This window comes from Physeter macrocephalus, chromosome 9 (assembly GCF_002837175.3).
Source record: "Physeter macrocephalus isolate SW-GA chromosome 9, ASM283717v5, whole genome shotgun sequence".
Classification (NCBI taxonomy): Eukaryota; Metazoa; Chordata; class Mammalia; order Artiodactyla; family Physeteridae; genus Physeter; species Physeter macrocephalus.
In genome coordinates, this window is record NC_041222.1 from 24,314,728 (window position 1) to 24,327,682 (window position 12,955).

The following is a 12,955-nucleotide window of genomic DNA, read 5'->3' on the forward strand; positions in this document are numbered from 1 at the left end:
CTGTCAGAGAGAGAGGTTCCCCCGACTAGGATCAGTAAGGAAACAGAGCAAGGGACCTGGTAGTTGAGGCAGGGATGGCTGTTGAGCCTGGGTGCAGAGAGCATGGGGCACAATGGGGAGATGTTTGAATGGGCAGACCAAGGGATAGACAAATATGTCAGAGGGACATGGGAGGGGACAATTTCTGGGAGACCTCACTGGAGAGAAGTGGTGAGAAGAACTCAGGGTAGAGCCAGCATGTCCCAGAGGATTGGAAAGCTGAGCACGAATCTGAAGAAGGGAGTGGAGGCTCTGGGCTTGGTGTAACAGGAAGCCTGGAACCAACCACTCCCTCCACTAACTGTGAACAAGCTGTAATCCTCCCCACAGGTCCCTTAGCTAATACATGGACAGTGAAGACCGACTTCTTATGACATTTTGATTGATTTATCTTTTGTAAAAACAAGAGAGTATTAAGAGTACTGAGATAGCAGAGGGAGCTATCTTAAGCTGTGGGGTAAGGAGTGTTTTATAGATACCTGAGTTATGGTTTGAGCTAAGTGAAGTGTGACATTCCTTCATAGATCAACCTGTGTCTCTCATACCATTAGCTTCTGCCACAGGGTCAATATTATACATTTAAAAATTATAGTTTAAACATGTCCACTTCATTTTCAAGGTCAACTTATAACTCCCAGTGCTAACAAATCTAAAAATTCCTCTGTGTTACTTTTGTCCATTCCAAGAACCTACCACAGAACCCTTCCTATGAGTAATAAGGGAAATATAGCCGCTCTTCATATGATTAAATAATTATTGGGCTTTCTTTGGTTTTAAGTATCAGTGATCTTTGCTACATGTTTTTCTTAACTTTAAATTTCACTTCTTTAATTTTCACTGCTGATAGCAACTGTGCTTCATATTTTGGAGTTATCTGTGTAGCAACTTGACTATGAGCCATTTGAGCTAACAGTACAATTCTCAAGCTTTCTGGATTGCAAAGCTCTATTGTTTCTTGACTTCCACATATTATTCCCTAGAGGAACAACATTAATAGATTACAGCAAAAAGCTGTAACAACCCAACTCCTATTTTACTTCTGTTGTGGCCATTACAGGTAGTGGTTTCCAAGGTATAAAAAATAGAAACCATAGTGTTAATAGGGCTTTGAAATCAAAGATAGTTGTTGGATATGTATGTGTGTTTGTGTGGTTTGTGTGCAGAAAGTCAAAAGATAGTCTACTTTAATTCAACAAATTTATTTATTGCCTGAAACATGCCAGACACTGTTTCAGTGTTGGGGATATAAGAGTGTACCAAGCAATGATCCCCATTCTCAGGGAACTTACATTCTCATAGGAGGAGACAGATAACAAAGGGAGTGACAGGAGGTGGGATATGTGTGCTGTTTTAAAATAGGGTAGTTAGAGAAGGCCTCTGTAATAAGTGACATTTGAACAGAGACTTGAAAAGAGTAAGCAAGCCTAGTAGATATCTGGGAGAAGAGCTTTTTTGGTGGAGGAAACATAGATACAAAGGCCTTGATATAGGAGATTGCAGAGCATCTGGAGGAATATCAAGGAGACCAGTGAGAGTGGAGTGGAATGGATAGGGGGCAGTGAAAGGACTTAAATTCAGAAAGTTAGCTGGGGAAGATCATGTAGAGTCTTTGAGGCCATGGTAAAGACTTTGGATTTTTTTTTCCCTTGGTGAAATGCAAAGCCAGTGGAGGGTTTTGAGCAAAGGAATGATGTAAACATTTTAACAGGACCACTCTGTCCGCTCTAATGGGACTGTGTTAGCCTGAGTTCCCTAGAAGCAGAGCCTGAGACGGGGATGTGCATGTGATTTCCAGGGAAGTTGATAGGGGGTGAGGGAGTGGGCTAGAAAGGAAGAAGAATGGCAAGAATGTGATTTCGGGTGCTGCGTAGTAGCTTCAGCCTAATCCCTTGGGGAGCTGTGGAGCATAAATTTCACCTTAGAATTTTTCCCACGTGAGACAAGGGAGAGAGGCTTTTTACCTTCACCCTGGTTATTGAGTAAAGACTCTGGGGAAAGGTATGGACAGTGTAAATTCCAGGCACTTCCAGGTGTGGTAGCTTCCATTGCCCAAGTGCAATTCTCACTGATGCACCCACAGCAGCTGAGGGAAGGGCTCACCAACCAAACTGATAAAAGGGATTCCAGAGGGCCGGATTGAGCTATTAGCAACTTCTACATGGAATAAGGGTGGAGTAGAGATATCAATTAGGAAGCTAATGTAATACTCCAGAAGAGAGTTGAAGGTGGCTTGGACTAGAGTGTAGCAGTAGAAGTGTTGAGAAGTGGTTGGATTCTGGAAAATTTTGAAGGCAGAGCCCACAAGATTTGCTAATGGATTACCTATAGCATGTGAGAGAAGGAGAAGAATCAGGGAAGACTCTAAGATGTGTGGCCTAGCCATTTATTGAGAAGAGGAAGATTGTGGGAGGAGCGGGTTTTAGAATGGGGTGACTAGAAGCTCCATTGGAGACATATTAAATTGAAGATGCCGCGTAGATGTCCAGATTAAAATATCAAGGAGGAAATTGGATGTGAGAGTCTGAAGCTGTGAAAATATGTTTCAGTTCCTAGGTTCAGATGACCAGCTGCACATGATACTAAAAGAATGTGCATAGTTGTTTGAGGTGGCACTGTTGGAAACTTTTATTGGGCTTCTAAGGATGGATGTGGAGTGAGAAAGCTGTAATTAGTTCCACTAAACCCCAGAAAGAACAAAAGATAAATACTGGACATTATAGGTCAGTAAGCTTGATGACAACTTCAGCTACCATTTCTAAAACATATCATTAAAGAGATTATTTTTGAGTAATTTACCAAAAGCTGTGATGATTTAGAGGTAACATGGATTCACAAAGAACAAATCAGACCATACTAGCTTTACTTCCATTTTTGAAAGGTATACTTAGGCAGAGAGGTTTGGGAAATTCTGTTGTCTTAGTATATCCTGATTTTTATACAGTGTTTGTTAAATTTTGTTATCAAAATTTAACAAACACTGACAAAAATGAAGAAATGTGGGCCAGAAAATAGCTATAGTTATGTAGCTTTCTAAGTGGCTAAGCAAGAACAAAGAAGGGTAAACCCTTAGACTTTTTTTTGCTACCAATTAAGTTTTTATATTACTAGGCCCTTTGCTAAGTCATCACTTTCATCAGCAGCTTAAATAAAAAGCTAAAAGCATATACATAATCAAATTTGAAGATGACACAACCTGAGGAAAGCTAGCTAATATCTTGAATTACAGAATGGAAGCTTAATAAAGGAGAAACCCAAACTCACAATCTGAAATTTAATAGAGATGGATGCAGAATAAAGCAAAACACTCCATTTTACAGGTTGTGAAAGGTCTCCCTTCACAGCAAAGAACAGAATTCACAATTTTTTATTCAGAGGTTTATTTTTCATTAAGTCATTTGTGGCATTAAGTTAAGACTGCAGGCTTTGGAGTCTTCAGCCTGGGTGAGAGTCCTGGCTCTGCCACTTACCAGTGGTATGATCTAGGGTATGTTTCTTAAAATCTGTGTTTTATTTTCCTTACCTGGAAGAGGAAGATGGTGATATTAGTTGTAACTAATATTGTTGGAATTGTTGTAAGAATTAAACACATGTAAAGTACTTAGAACAGTGCCTGGGACATATTAAGTACTCAGTAAATAACTAATATAACTTGTTCAACAGTGTGATCTGGTTGCTAAAAGGGTAAAGCCATTTCTCTGTATGACGGTAGAAATGAAGTGTCAAGATAAAGGGAAGCTCATGGCCCACTGTACTCTTTACTGCTGGGATTTTGTTCAGTGCTGGGTGTCTCTAATTAAAAAAGTGTCGTCAACCTGTGAGAGAGTGAGTGCTACAGGTGGTCAGGGTACAGAATCATGCCAAGTGAAGAAAAATTGAAAAGATGGGGGTAGAGAACGCGGCTTCTTCTTTTGGAGAAAAGATTCAAAAGCTGAATTAAGGCTTTCTTGAAAAATTTGAAGGGTTGTCATGTGGAAAAGGAATTAGATAGAGTCCCTGTGGCTCTGGAGACAGAACCAGGAGCAAAGAGTAGGAATAAAAAGGGATGGGGTGGGGCACAGAAGTATTTTAACTTTTTTATGGGCCGAGGGATGACAGAAGCCTGTTTGAGCGCTGCCTCGAAGTTACTGTATGATGTCAAGTCTCTTCTGCTGCAGGCCTCAATTTCATAATCTGTGAAATCAGGGTTTGGATTAAATGTGCTGTAAAGGGGAAATTATAGTTGGTCTCTCAATGGGCTGTCTTCCTAGACAGTGGGTTTCCTGTCAGTGGACATGTTTCAGTAGAGGCCACAAGATATATTAGACATTATTGTATTTGATTGGAATTCAATCTAAATGACATCAAAGATCTCTTTCAATTCTGATTCTAGGAAAATAAATTTTTGTATGTTTAGATGGCCTATCCATCCCCATCCTCAGCCCTTAGCCCTACTTTCTTGATGGAGATATAGACTCTTAAGTGATTATGTAAGAACTCTATTGATTAGACTGAAGTGCGATTCTACCCCATTCACATGAAAACTCACAGAGAATTGAATGACTTCCTGAAACAGCTCTGTACTAATTCCCTTGGTGCCTAACATGTTGCAGCAGAATTTCTATCGTTTCTCCCATTCTTTGTCCTGAAAGTGGAAAAAGTGAAAAGTACCCACAAGTCACAGGCTCCATATTGCACAGCCCCTAGATTCATGGTTTTGCCTTGAGAATTTGCTGCTGGGGGAGGCTGGGATGTGCAGCTGGGGGGTGGGTGCAGCAGGGAGGGAGGGGCTGAGCACAGCAATGACAGACTAGACAGAAGCCGTGAGCAGCAGAGATGTGGGACATCATCGTCTGTTGCCTTCAGCTGCCAGGCTGACTTCATTCTTTTATGGCAAATGTTTATTGACTACTTATCACATGGAGGACACTCTACTAGGCACTCTGAGGGACACCCAGGAGTAAGACACACAGCCTCTTTCTGGCAAGGAGTTTCTAGTCTGTTTGGAAGATAATTACCAGCTAGCAGCAAACACTTTGTAGAGTACTTCAATGTTTGCAAAGTGCCTTCAGGCAAATCATTCTCTTTTCAAAAGCCTGTGGGATTAGACCCTTCAAGTACACTCACAACAACCTGTGGGGTACTGTTATTCCCACTTTTCAGACGGTAAATTGTGGCTCTGGACATTAAGCTATGTATCTGAGATCACTCATTTGTATTGTCTGAAGTGCCCTTGCTGTTGTTGAAGTAGACCTTGGCACATCTTCTGACTCCAATTCCAGTGTTCTTTCTACTACATCACACTAAAGAAATTTAAAAACCAATATATAGATTATAGTATATATCAAGGGAATTGCCTGGGTAAGATGTGTTATAGGAATTCAGGAATGCAGATCATTGTTACTGGGTACAGAAGGGAGATAGTACTATGGAGATGGGTTAGAGTTTGATTGGTGGAGAACAAGGGAGGGTATTCCAGACAAAGCAGATATTTTATCAAAGGTGGGAGGTAAGAGAGCAGAAATGTAAGGAGATGTTCATGGGGCTGACATGTTTTGCCACATATTTATGCTGTGCATAACTCCAGGGGTATCATTCACATAGACAGTGATATAAACAGAATTTCAGGGGTCATTCAGTGCACAACCTGCACAGTAGCATGGGGACAGCCATGAATGTATGCATCAGTGGAACTGAGTTGGAGAGTTTAGTCAAGAAGTCAGATAGAAACCTGGAGAGATGAACAAAAGACTGATCATGGAGAGATGAGAGGTTTAGGGTAAGGGTTTTCCATTTTAATCTTTAAGCTTTGAATAATTTTTAACCAGAAAAGAGCCACAATGAAAGCAATGTTTTGAGAGATTGATCTGAGGATGTGCAGATTAAATTTGAAAGAAGAGAAGTTGGGGATAGGAGACCCATATAATATTTTGGTCACCTAAACATGAGGTCAAAAAGGGTCTGAACAGTGGTGGTGGCAATGGGAAGACAAAGGAAATGGCAAACATGGAAGACCTTCTTTCATTAATTCCACAAATGTTCTCTGAGCTTTTAGTAAGTGTAAGGCAATGTGCTGCATGCCAGAGATTTAATAGTGAGCCAAATAGGCATGACTCTTGCCATTCTGGAGTTTATAGACCAGTGAGGGAGTCAGACATTCATCAAATGTCTAATGTTTAATCACATAAAGATTAATTACGAACTATAATAATGCTATGAAGGAAAAGTATAAGGTGATATGGGAATGTATAGCAGGGTGGAATCTGATCTAGTTTGGGCCGCTAGAAATCAGGAATGTTTTCTCTGAATAAAATAAATGTTTTTTGAACTGAGGATGAAGAGGAGTGAACTATGCAAAGGGAGGTGAGGAAAGGGAGAAGAGCATTCTAGACAATGGGAATAGCATGTGCAAAGGCCCTGTGGTGGCAGGGAACATGCATCCAAAATGGTGAAATGTGATTGGTAGGGTTAGTCTATGGCAAGAAAGTAGAGAGTGCTGACATGAGACTGAAAAGAAAGGCAGGGGCAGATAATATTGGGTCCTTTGTTTTTATTTGAAGAACAGTAAGAAAACATTGGAATATTTTAACCTGGAGGTGACATGTTCAGTTTTGCATTTTGAAATGGATACTCTTGCTGCTATGTGGAGAATAGATGGGGGATGGACACTCAGGGAAACTGGTAAGAGCCTACTGCAGTCATCCAAGAGAGAGATCCTGGTGGATTGGACAATGGAGATGTCAGTGGAGAGAGAACACTATGAAAGAGGACTTACCAGGACTTGATGACTGACAGGATGTGGATGAAGAAATGAGAAAAATAAATCAGCAGTCAAGGTTTTGGAAAGAGAGTCTTACAGCCTGGTGATACAGTTAAGGGATATTATAGAAAATGGGGGGTGGTGCTGGCTTGATATGCAGTGTTGGGGGCATGATGGGTTATCCACGTGAAAAGTAAGCAGTAGGATCTGAATTTTAAAAAGAGAGAGAAAAGGATTGCAGTCGTAAGATTGGGAACTATTGATAAAGTTGTGGTAGTTAAGATGTGAGTGGAGGGGTCTACAAGTGGGTGGGGGATAGTGAAGAAAAGTAATAGAAGATTCAGCAGTTGAATTGTGTAGAGCAGCACCACTGGGTAAGGTGAACTGACAAAGTAAGGTGAACCTACAAAGAAGAGGTCACAGGGATAGAAGGGTATGATTATAAGAAAATCAGAAATTTAACCACTAAACATCATCCTTTTTTATTACTACCTCATATATACTTCCCTGAATTAAATAACAATAGACATCTACCAGGAAAAAAATTACTCTGTGCACTGCAATGCTCTAGTCCCCATAATGTGGTTGCTTTCAGAGTATAATACTTGTTTAGGGATGGATACAAATCAAGCTGAGGGCTAGGGCTTCCCCAACCCTGCATCTACTCATCACAGGCAGAGAAACTACATTTAGGTTGTAGCTTTTGTTAGTGAGGATTGTGGTTCAGAATCGGATTCCACAAGACCTATCCATTTGTAAAATAAATAGACCAAGGACCTAAAATCATCAAAACACTTTTTTTGGACAAAAATAATAAGTAATCTGCTTCTATTTTTAAGTGACAGTGTGTTCTTGTGACCAAAGAACACCAAACTTCCATTCTTATTCCAAATGTCTCTAAAATCCAGCAACACTAGTCTCAGCCCTGAATAAGCACATTAAAAATGAAGTTACCAACTTTCTCTGCTGAACTTTTTCATTCACTTACACGTTTGCCCAAAGACTTCAGTTCTGAAGGATGGTAGCATGCTCAATTTGTGCCAGCTCTTGTCAGGAGTTATGGGCCAAACTGGTTATTTTTGGATATGAAATCAACTTTAGCCTGGCATCAATGACTTAATGCACTTGTGAGACAAAACATTTAAGTGAAAGTCAATTGGGTTCCCTTTTTCAGAAAGTCTTTTGTGAGAGCAAAGATCAGGTGGCTTCTTCCAGCCAAGATTATATTCAAAGTTGAGTATTCGAAAGACAAAATGGAGAAGTTCAAGTCAATGAATTGGGTAATTCGTTTATTTTATAGTTAGTTGAAAAATAAAGGCAAGACATTGTTATTGCCCCTCTGCTTCTATGCACAGAGGGGTGGGTGTGAAGAATCACTCCTTGATAACCCCCTTATAGAGTTTTGAACCTGGTGAGTCATCTCTGGATCACTGTCCCATAGTAAGGTGGTAAAGGTCCCTTTCTTCTTGTAGTGTCCCTGGGATTTATCTCACTCTGTTCTTGGAGTTTCTTCTGAAATGCTACTTCTCCCACTCCCCTGCCAAGATCTGAGGCCAGCATTTCAGCTGCGTAGGGGTGACCGCTCCTCCAACCTAAGTGCAAGGGGTTCATGGAAGTATAGGGAGAATCAAGCTCTATGTACGCCAGAAGTCAGTGCAGAGCCAGGACTTTAGAAAAAGTTTACATTTTTATAAATTACGTCTAGGGAGGTACCACCTGAAATATAAACCTTTAGCAGCATTTATTAACCTTTTAAAAAATTAAGGTATAATTTATATAATGAAATGCTCAGATCTTTAAGTTCAATCAGTTTTGACAACTGCCTATCAAGACATAAAATCTTATCATCAGCCCAGAATGTTCCCTCATGCCCCTTGCTGGTCAGTTCCTATACTCACCCTTCAACTATTGAGCTCCTTTTTATCACAATAGGTTAGTTTTGTCTGCTCTAGAATTTCTCATAAATGGAATCATACAATATGTGCTCTTTTGTGTTTTGTTTCTTTTACTGAGCATAGTATTTTCAAGATTCATTCATGCCATGTGTATCACTAGTTCAGTCCTTTTTATTGCTGAGTAGTGTTCCATTCATTGAATGTACCACAGTTTTAAAAAACTTCCTTCCCCTGTTGATGGACATTTGGATTGTTTTCAGTTTGGGGCTACTATGAATAAAACTGCTATGAACATTCTTATATAAAGCTTCATTTAAACATACATTTTCATTTCTCTTGGGAAAATAAAAATATCTATGAGTAGTGTTTCTGGGTCATAAGGTAGATAGATGTATTTTTAACTTTTAAAGAAACCGCTAAACACTTTTCCAAAGTTGTACTATTTTACCCTCCCACCAGAACAAATGAAAACTTAGGTTTCTCTACATCCTCTTCAACATCTGGCATTGTTGATAATTTTTTTAAAATTACAACTGTGTGTGTGTGTGTGTGTGTGTGTGTGTGTGTGTGTGTGTGTGTGGTCTGTCACTGTATTTTACTTTGCAGTGGTATCTCATTGTATTTTACTTTGCATTAACCTGATGACTAATGATGTTGAATATTTTTACATGTGTTTACAGGCCATTTGTGTATCTTCTTTTGTAAGCTATCTCTTCAAGTTTTATGCCCATTTAAAAAATTGAGTTCTTTCTCTTTTTATTATTGATTTACAGGATTTATTTTTATGTTCTAAACATACTTTCAGATATATATATTGTGAATATTTTTTCCAGTCTGTGGCCTGCCTGTTTACTGTCTTGATGGTGTCTTTTGATGAGCAGTTTAAGGTAATACCATTTATCAATGTTTATCTTTCATGGTTCATGCTTTCTCTATCCTTCTTGAGAAGTTTTTGCCTACTGCAATGTTGTAAAGATTTTCTCGTAAGTATTTTTTCCCCCTGACTTTATTGTTTTACCTTTACATTTAAGTCTATGACCCATCTCTGCAATGATATTTGTGTATGGTGTGAGGTAGGAGTCAAGATTCATATTCATTCTCTCTCTCTCTCTCTCTCTCTCTCTCTTTCATTTGCTGGCTCGCACTTGCTCTCTCTCTCTCTCTCTCTCAGTTTTGGTATGAATATCCAGTTATTCTAACCCAGTTATTGAAGGTATTTTCCTTTATCCACTGAATTGCTTTGGTGCCTTTTGACTATATGTGTCTATTTTTGGATTCTCTATTCTATTTCTAGTCTTGTTTACTTTGCTAAGTGTTGGTAATGATTTTGAAATAGGAATAGACTGAGATTCTTAGGTATATAGAGGTGTATGAATTAGAGTACGAGTCCCATAGTAAGCATCTTTTACCACTTGAAGATTTTGTGTGTGTGTATTTAGTGAACACAAGATCACTTATTTGATTACCATGTGAGTGCCCAGGGGAAGTGGTTACAAAGAGCCAAAGTGTTGCTGTGTTTTGGCTTTTGTATACTTGCTGCTTACAGCAACATCTTTCAAGATTGAGATGAGCTCAGGCAAAGATTAGCTTTGTCTTGCAACTGCAGTTCTCTGATGGTTCAAGAGAAGTTATGATTTGTAGCCTGTCCAGCTTTTTATTGTTGTTAGGGTTGGACTGAACTCTTTCCAGCTTTTTATATCCCAGGTAGAAACAGAACTCCCAAGAGGGTGATTTATAAATGTATTCTTCACTCTGTAAAATAACTTTTTGCAGTATTCCTTTGAATCGCAATTCCTATTACCATTTCACTCCCCATTACCACTCCAGTGTCTTTCTCTATTGGATCTTACTCATCTACCTCTATACCTCTGGACCACAGCTCCTGGAGGGTATGACTTGGCATTTATTTATATTCCCAGTCACTTGAAAAGAACCTGGCACAACTAAAAGACCCTGTTTGTTGATTAACTGATGAATGGAATACCTTGACCAATCTCACTTCACAGATGCCTATCTGTCTTTCAAGACCAAAAGCCATGTCACCTCCTCTGAGAAAACTCTATAAGTTCCCTTAGGAAGAGTTAGTTGCTCCTACCCTGTGTCTCCTTAATACTTTGTACATTTCTCCACTGGCATTGTGTATGATGATAATTTTTATATCTTTTAGTCTAGATTGTGAATTTGTTGGGAGCATAAACCAGTTCTTAATCTGTATCTTCAGGTACCTAGAATGATGTGTGGTACATATAACTATGACTCTATTAAATGGATACATAAAATGGGTTTTCTAAATGTCTTTGTTGAATGATTATACAAAATAGGTTTATATTTATGCAACTTTTCTTTACACGATTAATAGCATAAAGAAATGCACTTGTAACAGGATGCGTATATGTGTGTGAGTATGTTTTACCTCCTAGTGATGTAGATAGTTGCAGAATTTGCTTAGGGCAAAGATGGAAATCATGTGGCACCTCTGCCACCATTTTCTCCTTGTGTGCCTGTGGCAGACAAACCGTTTCAGGTTTGTTTTTCCTATTTGATCTCAGGTACAAACTTGACACCCTACCTTCCAATAACATCTCCACCAATGGGTCAGATTTGGTGCATGAAGTAAAGATTATCTTCCCTTCCCTATTTTAAGGGGCTCCTGAGGCAACAAGCTGGGAGGTCACCTTTGATGCCCTTGCTGGATTGTACCTAGAGGGAAGATTCTAATAAGCTGCATACACTTTGCAGATTCCTGTCTCTCAGAACTTAATCACATTTGCATTTGGCTATGATCAGACGGTGGAAACACAAACTCCAAACTGTCAATCAACTTGGGCTTCTTTTCCAACTTTTCCTAAATCAATTTCTTTAAAAAAATCTTTGAACACCAAAATTATACAGCTAGTTTTAAAACAATTACAATGTTTTATATCTATATACTTCATTATAGTTGGTAACCTAGAATTGTTAATTGTTGAAAATATAGTTTAGGAGGTGTGCATATGAATATGTGTACGAGTTCATGCATACATGTGTGTAAACTGAGCTATTCATGAGATTTGGGGGAGAAAAGAGGGAAGATATTTACTGAAAATGTATTTTTTATATAGTCAGGTTTTTACCTTTAAATATCAGTAGAAAAATTTCTGAAGCATATAGATTCTGGCATGTAATTTATCTTCAAAACAGAAATTAAACCTAACCAGTTATAAATTTGAGTTTCTTTCTGAATTAACCATGTTGGCATTACCCCAGCTACCTCCTTATGTTCACATGGTTGCTTCCAGACTCTATGTAGAATTTTATGCCTCTGTAGTATCAAATTTGTTAAATGGCATATTTTTATATCAGTAATTTTTATAGCATATTGTTATTCCAGACTTTTACATGCCTCTAATTTATTCTTAACTTCAGTATAGCAGTATTGATTTTTTCTTCTAAGTTTGATGGTATGAGCACTTTAGTTGTGATTTAGAGTCATTTAAACACCATCGCTAATTTGTACTTCATTTCCTATTCTTTTGCAAACTTTAGACATTTGAACAGGTACAACAGTAAATATTAATGCTCCTCAAGTTTCTTCTTTGTATCTCTTTGAGAGACATTTAGATTATTTCTTAATATGATTGAAATAAAGTGTTTCTGATAACCTTGGATTGTTCATGATACTTAAATGCAGGATGGTAAGAACAGCTTTGATTGCAAATCAAATAGAACCCGGTGCAGTTTCCTTAAATGATATTCCCTCTTCTTAGTCCCCTAGTAGTGAGTAAGTTGGTCATAATGTTTCTTTTCTGTAGAATTAATATCAATGCCTTTTATAAAATGAGGTCATTGGGTTACAGAGTTGGCCTTAAGAAAGATTTTGTGACAGTGTCCTTTCTCAGCTATCTGGGTACCATGTTTCTGTCAGGATTATGGTCAAAGATAACATGGATGAAGAAGGCTGGTGAGGCATGTTTTGGTTGCTATATCAAGCAAGGTTCACAAGTACAGCAATCATAAGATTGATTTTTTTCCTTGGATATTTTGTTTGCAGTTGAGATAAGCTGCCACCAGGTGAATAGTGGTATCTTGGTTATCTGGCCTATGGTCCAAATAGCTTTAATGGAAAACCTGTTCATAGTATCCATTTTCTGTTTCAATTGTATCATTTTATTATTGGCACAAAATTATGACCACATTAATGAAAATAAAAATAAAGATAAAAAAATTAAACTAAAAATCAAGTGTCTTTTCTTTTCCCTTGCTGATATTTTGTTTGTATCCATTTAAAACTATAATTTGTGTGTAG

The 12,955-nt window shown here is 38.5% G+C and overlaps 1 long non-coding RNA gene across 2 annotated transcripts in view; it reads left to right on the plus strand.

Annotated features, from left to right (window-relative positions):
* LOC102989281 (uncharacterized) overlaps positions 1-12,955 on the plus strand; it is a 224,749-nt gene that overhangs the window by 65,748 nt on the left and 146,046 nt on the right. Inside the window, exon 3 of one of the 2 annotated variants that reach the window (XR_003681188.2) lies at positions 9,504-9,607. The exons of the other annotated variant lie outside the window; for it this stretch is intronic. This is a non-coding gene — a long non-coding RNA (uncharacterized lncRNA). Of the gene's footprint in view, positions 1-9,503; positions 9,608-12,955 lie in introns of those variants that run through there. 2 annotated transcript variants of the gene reach the window in all.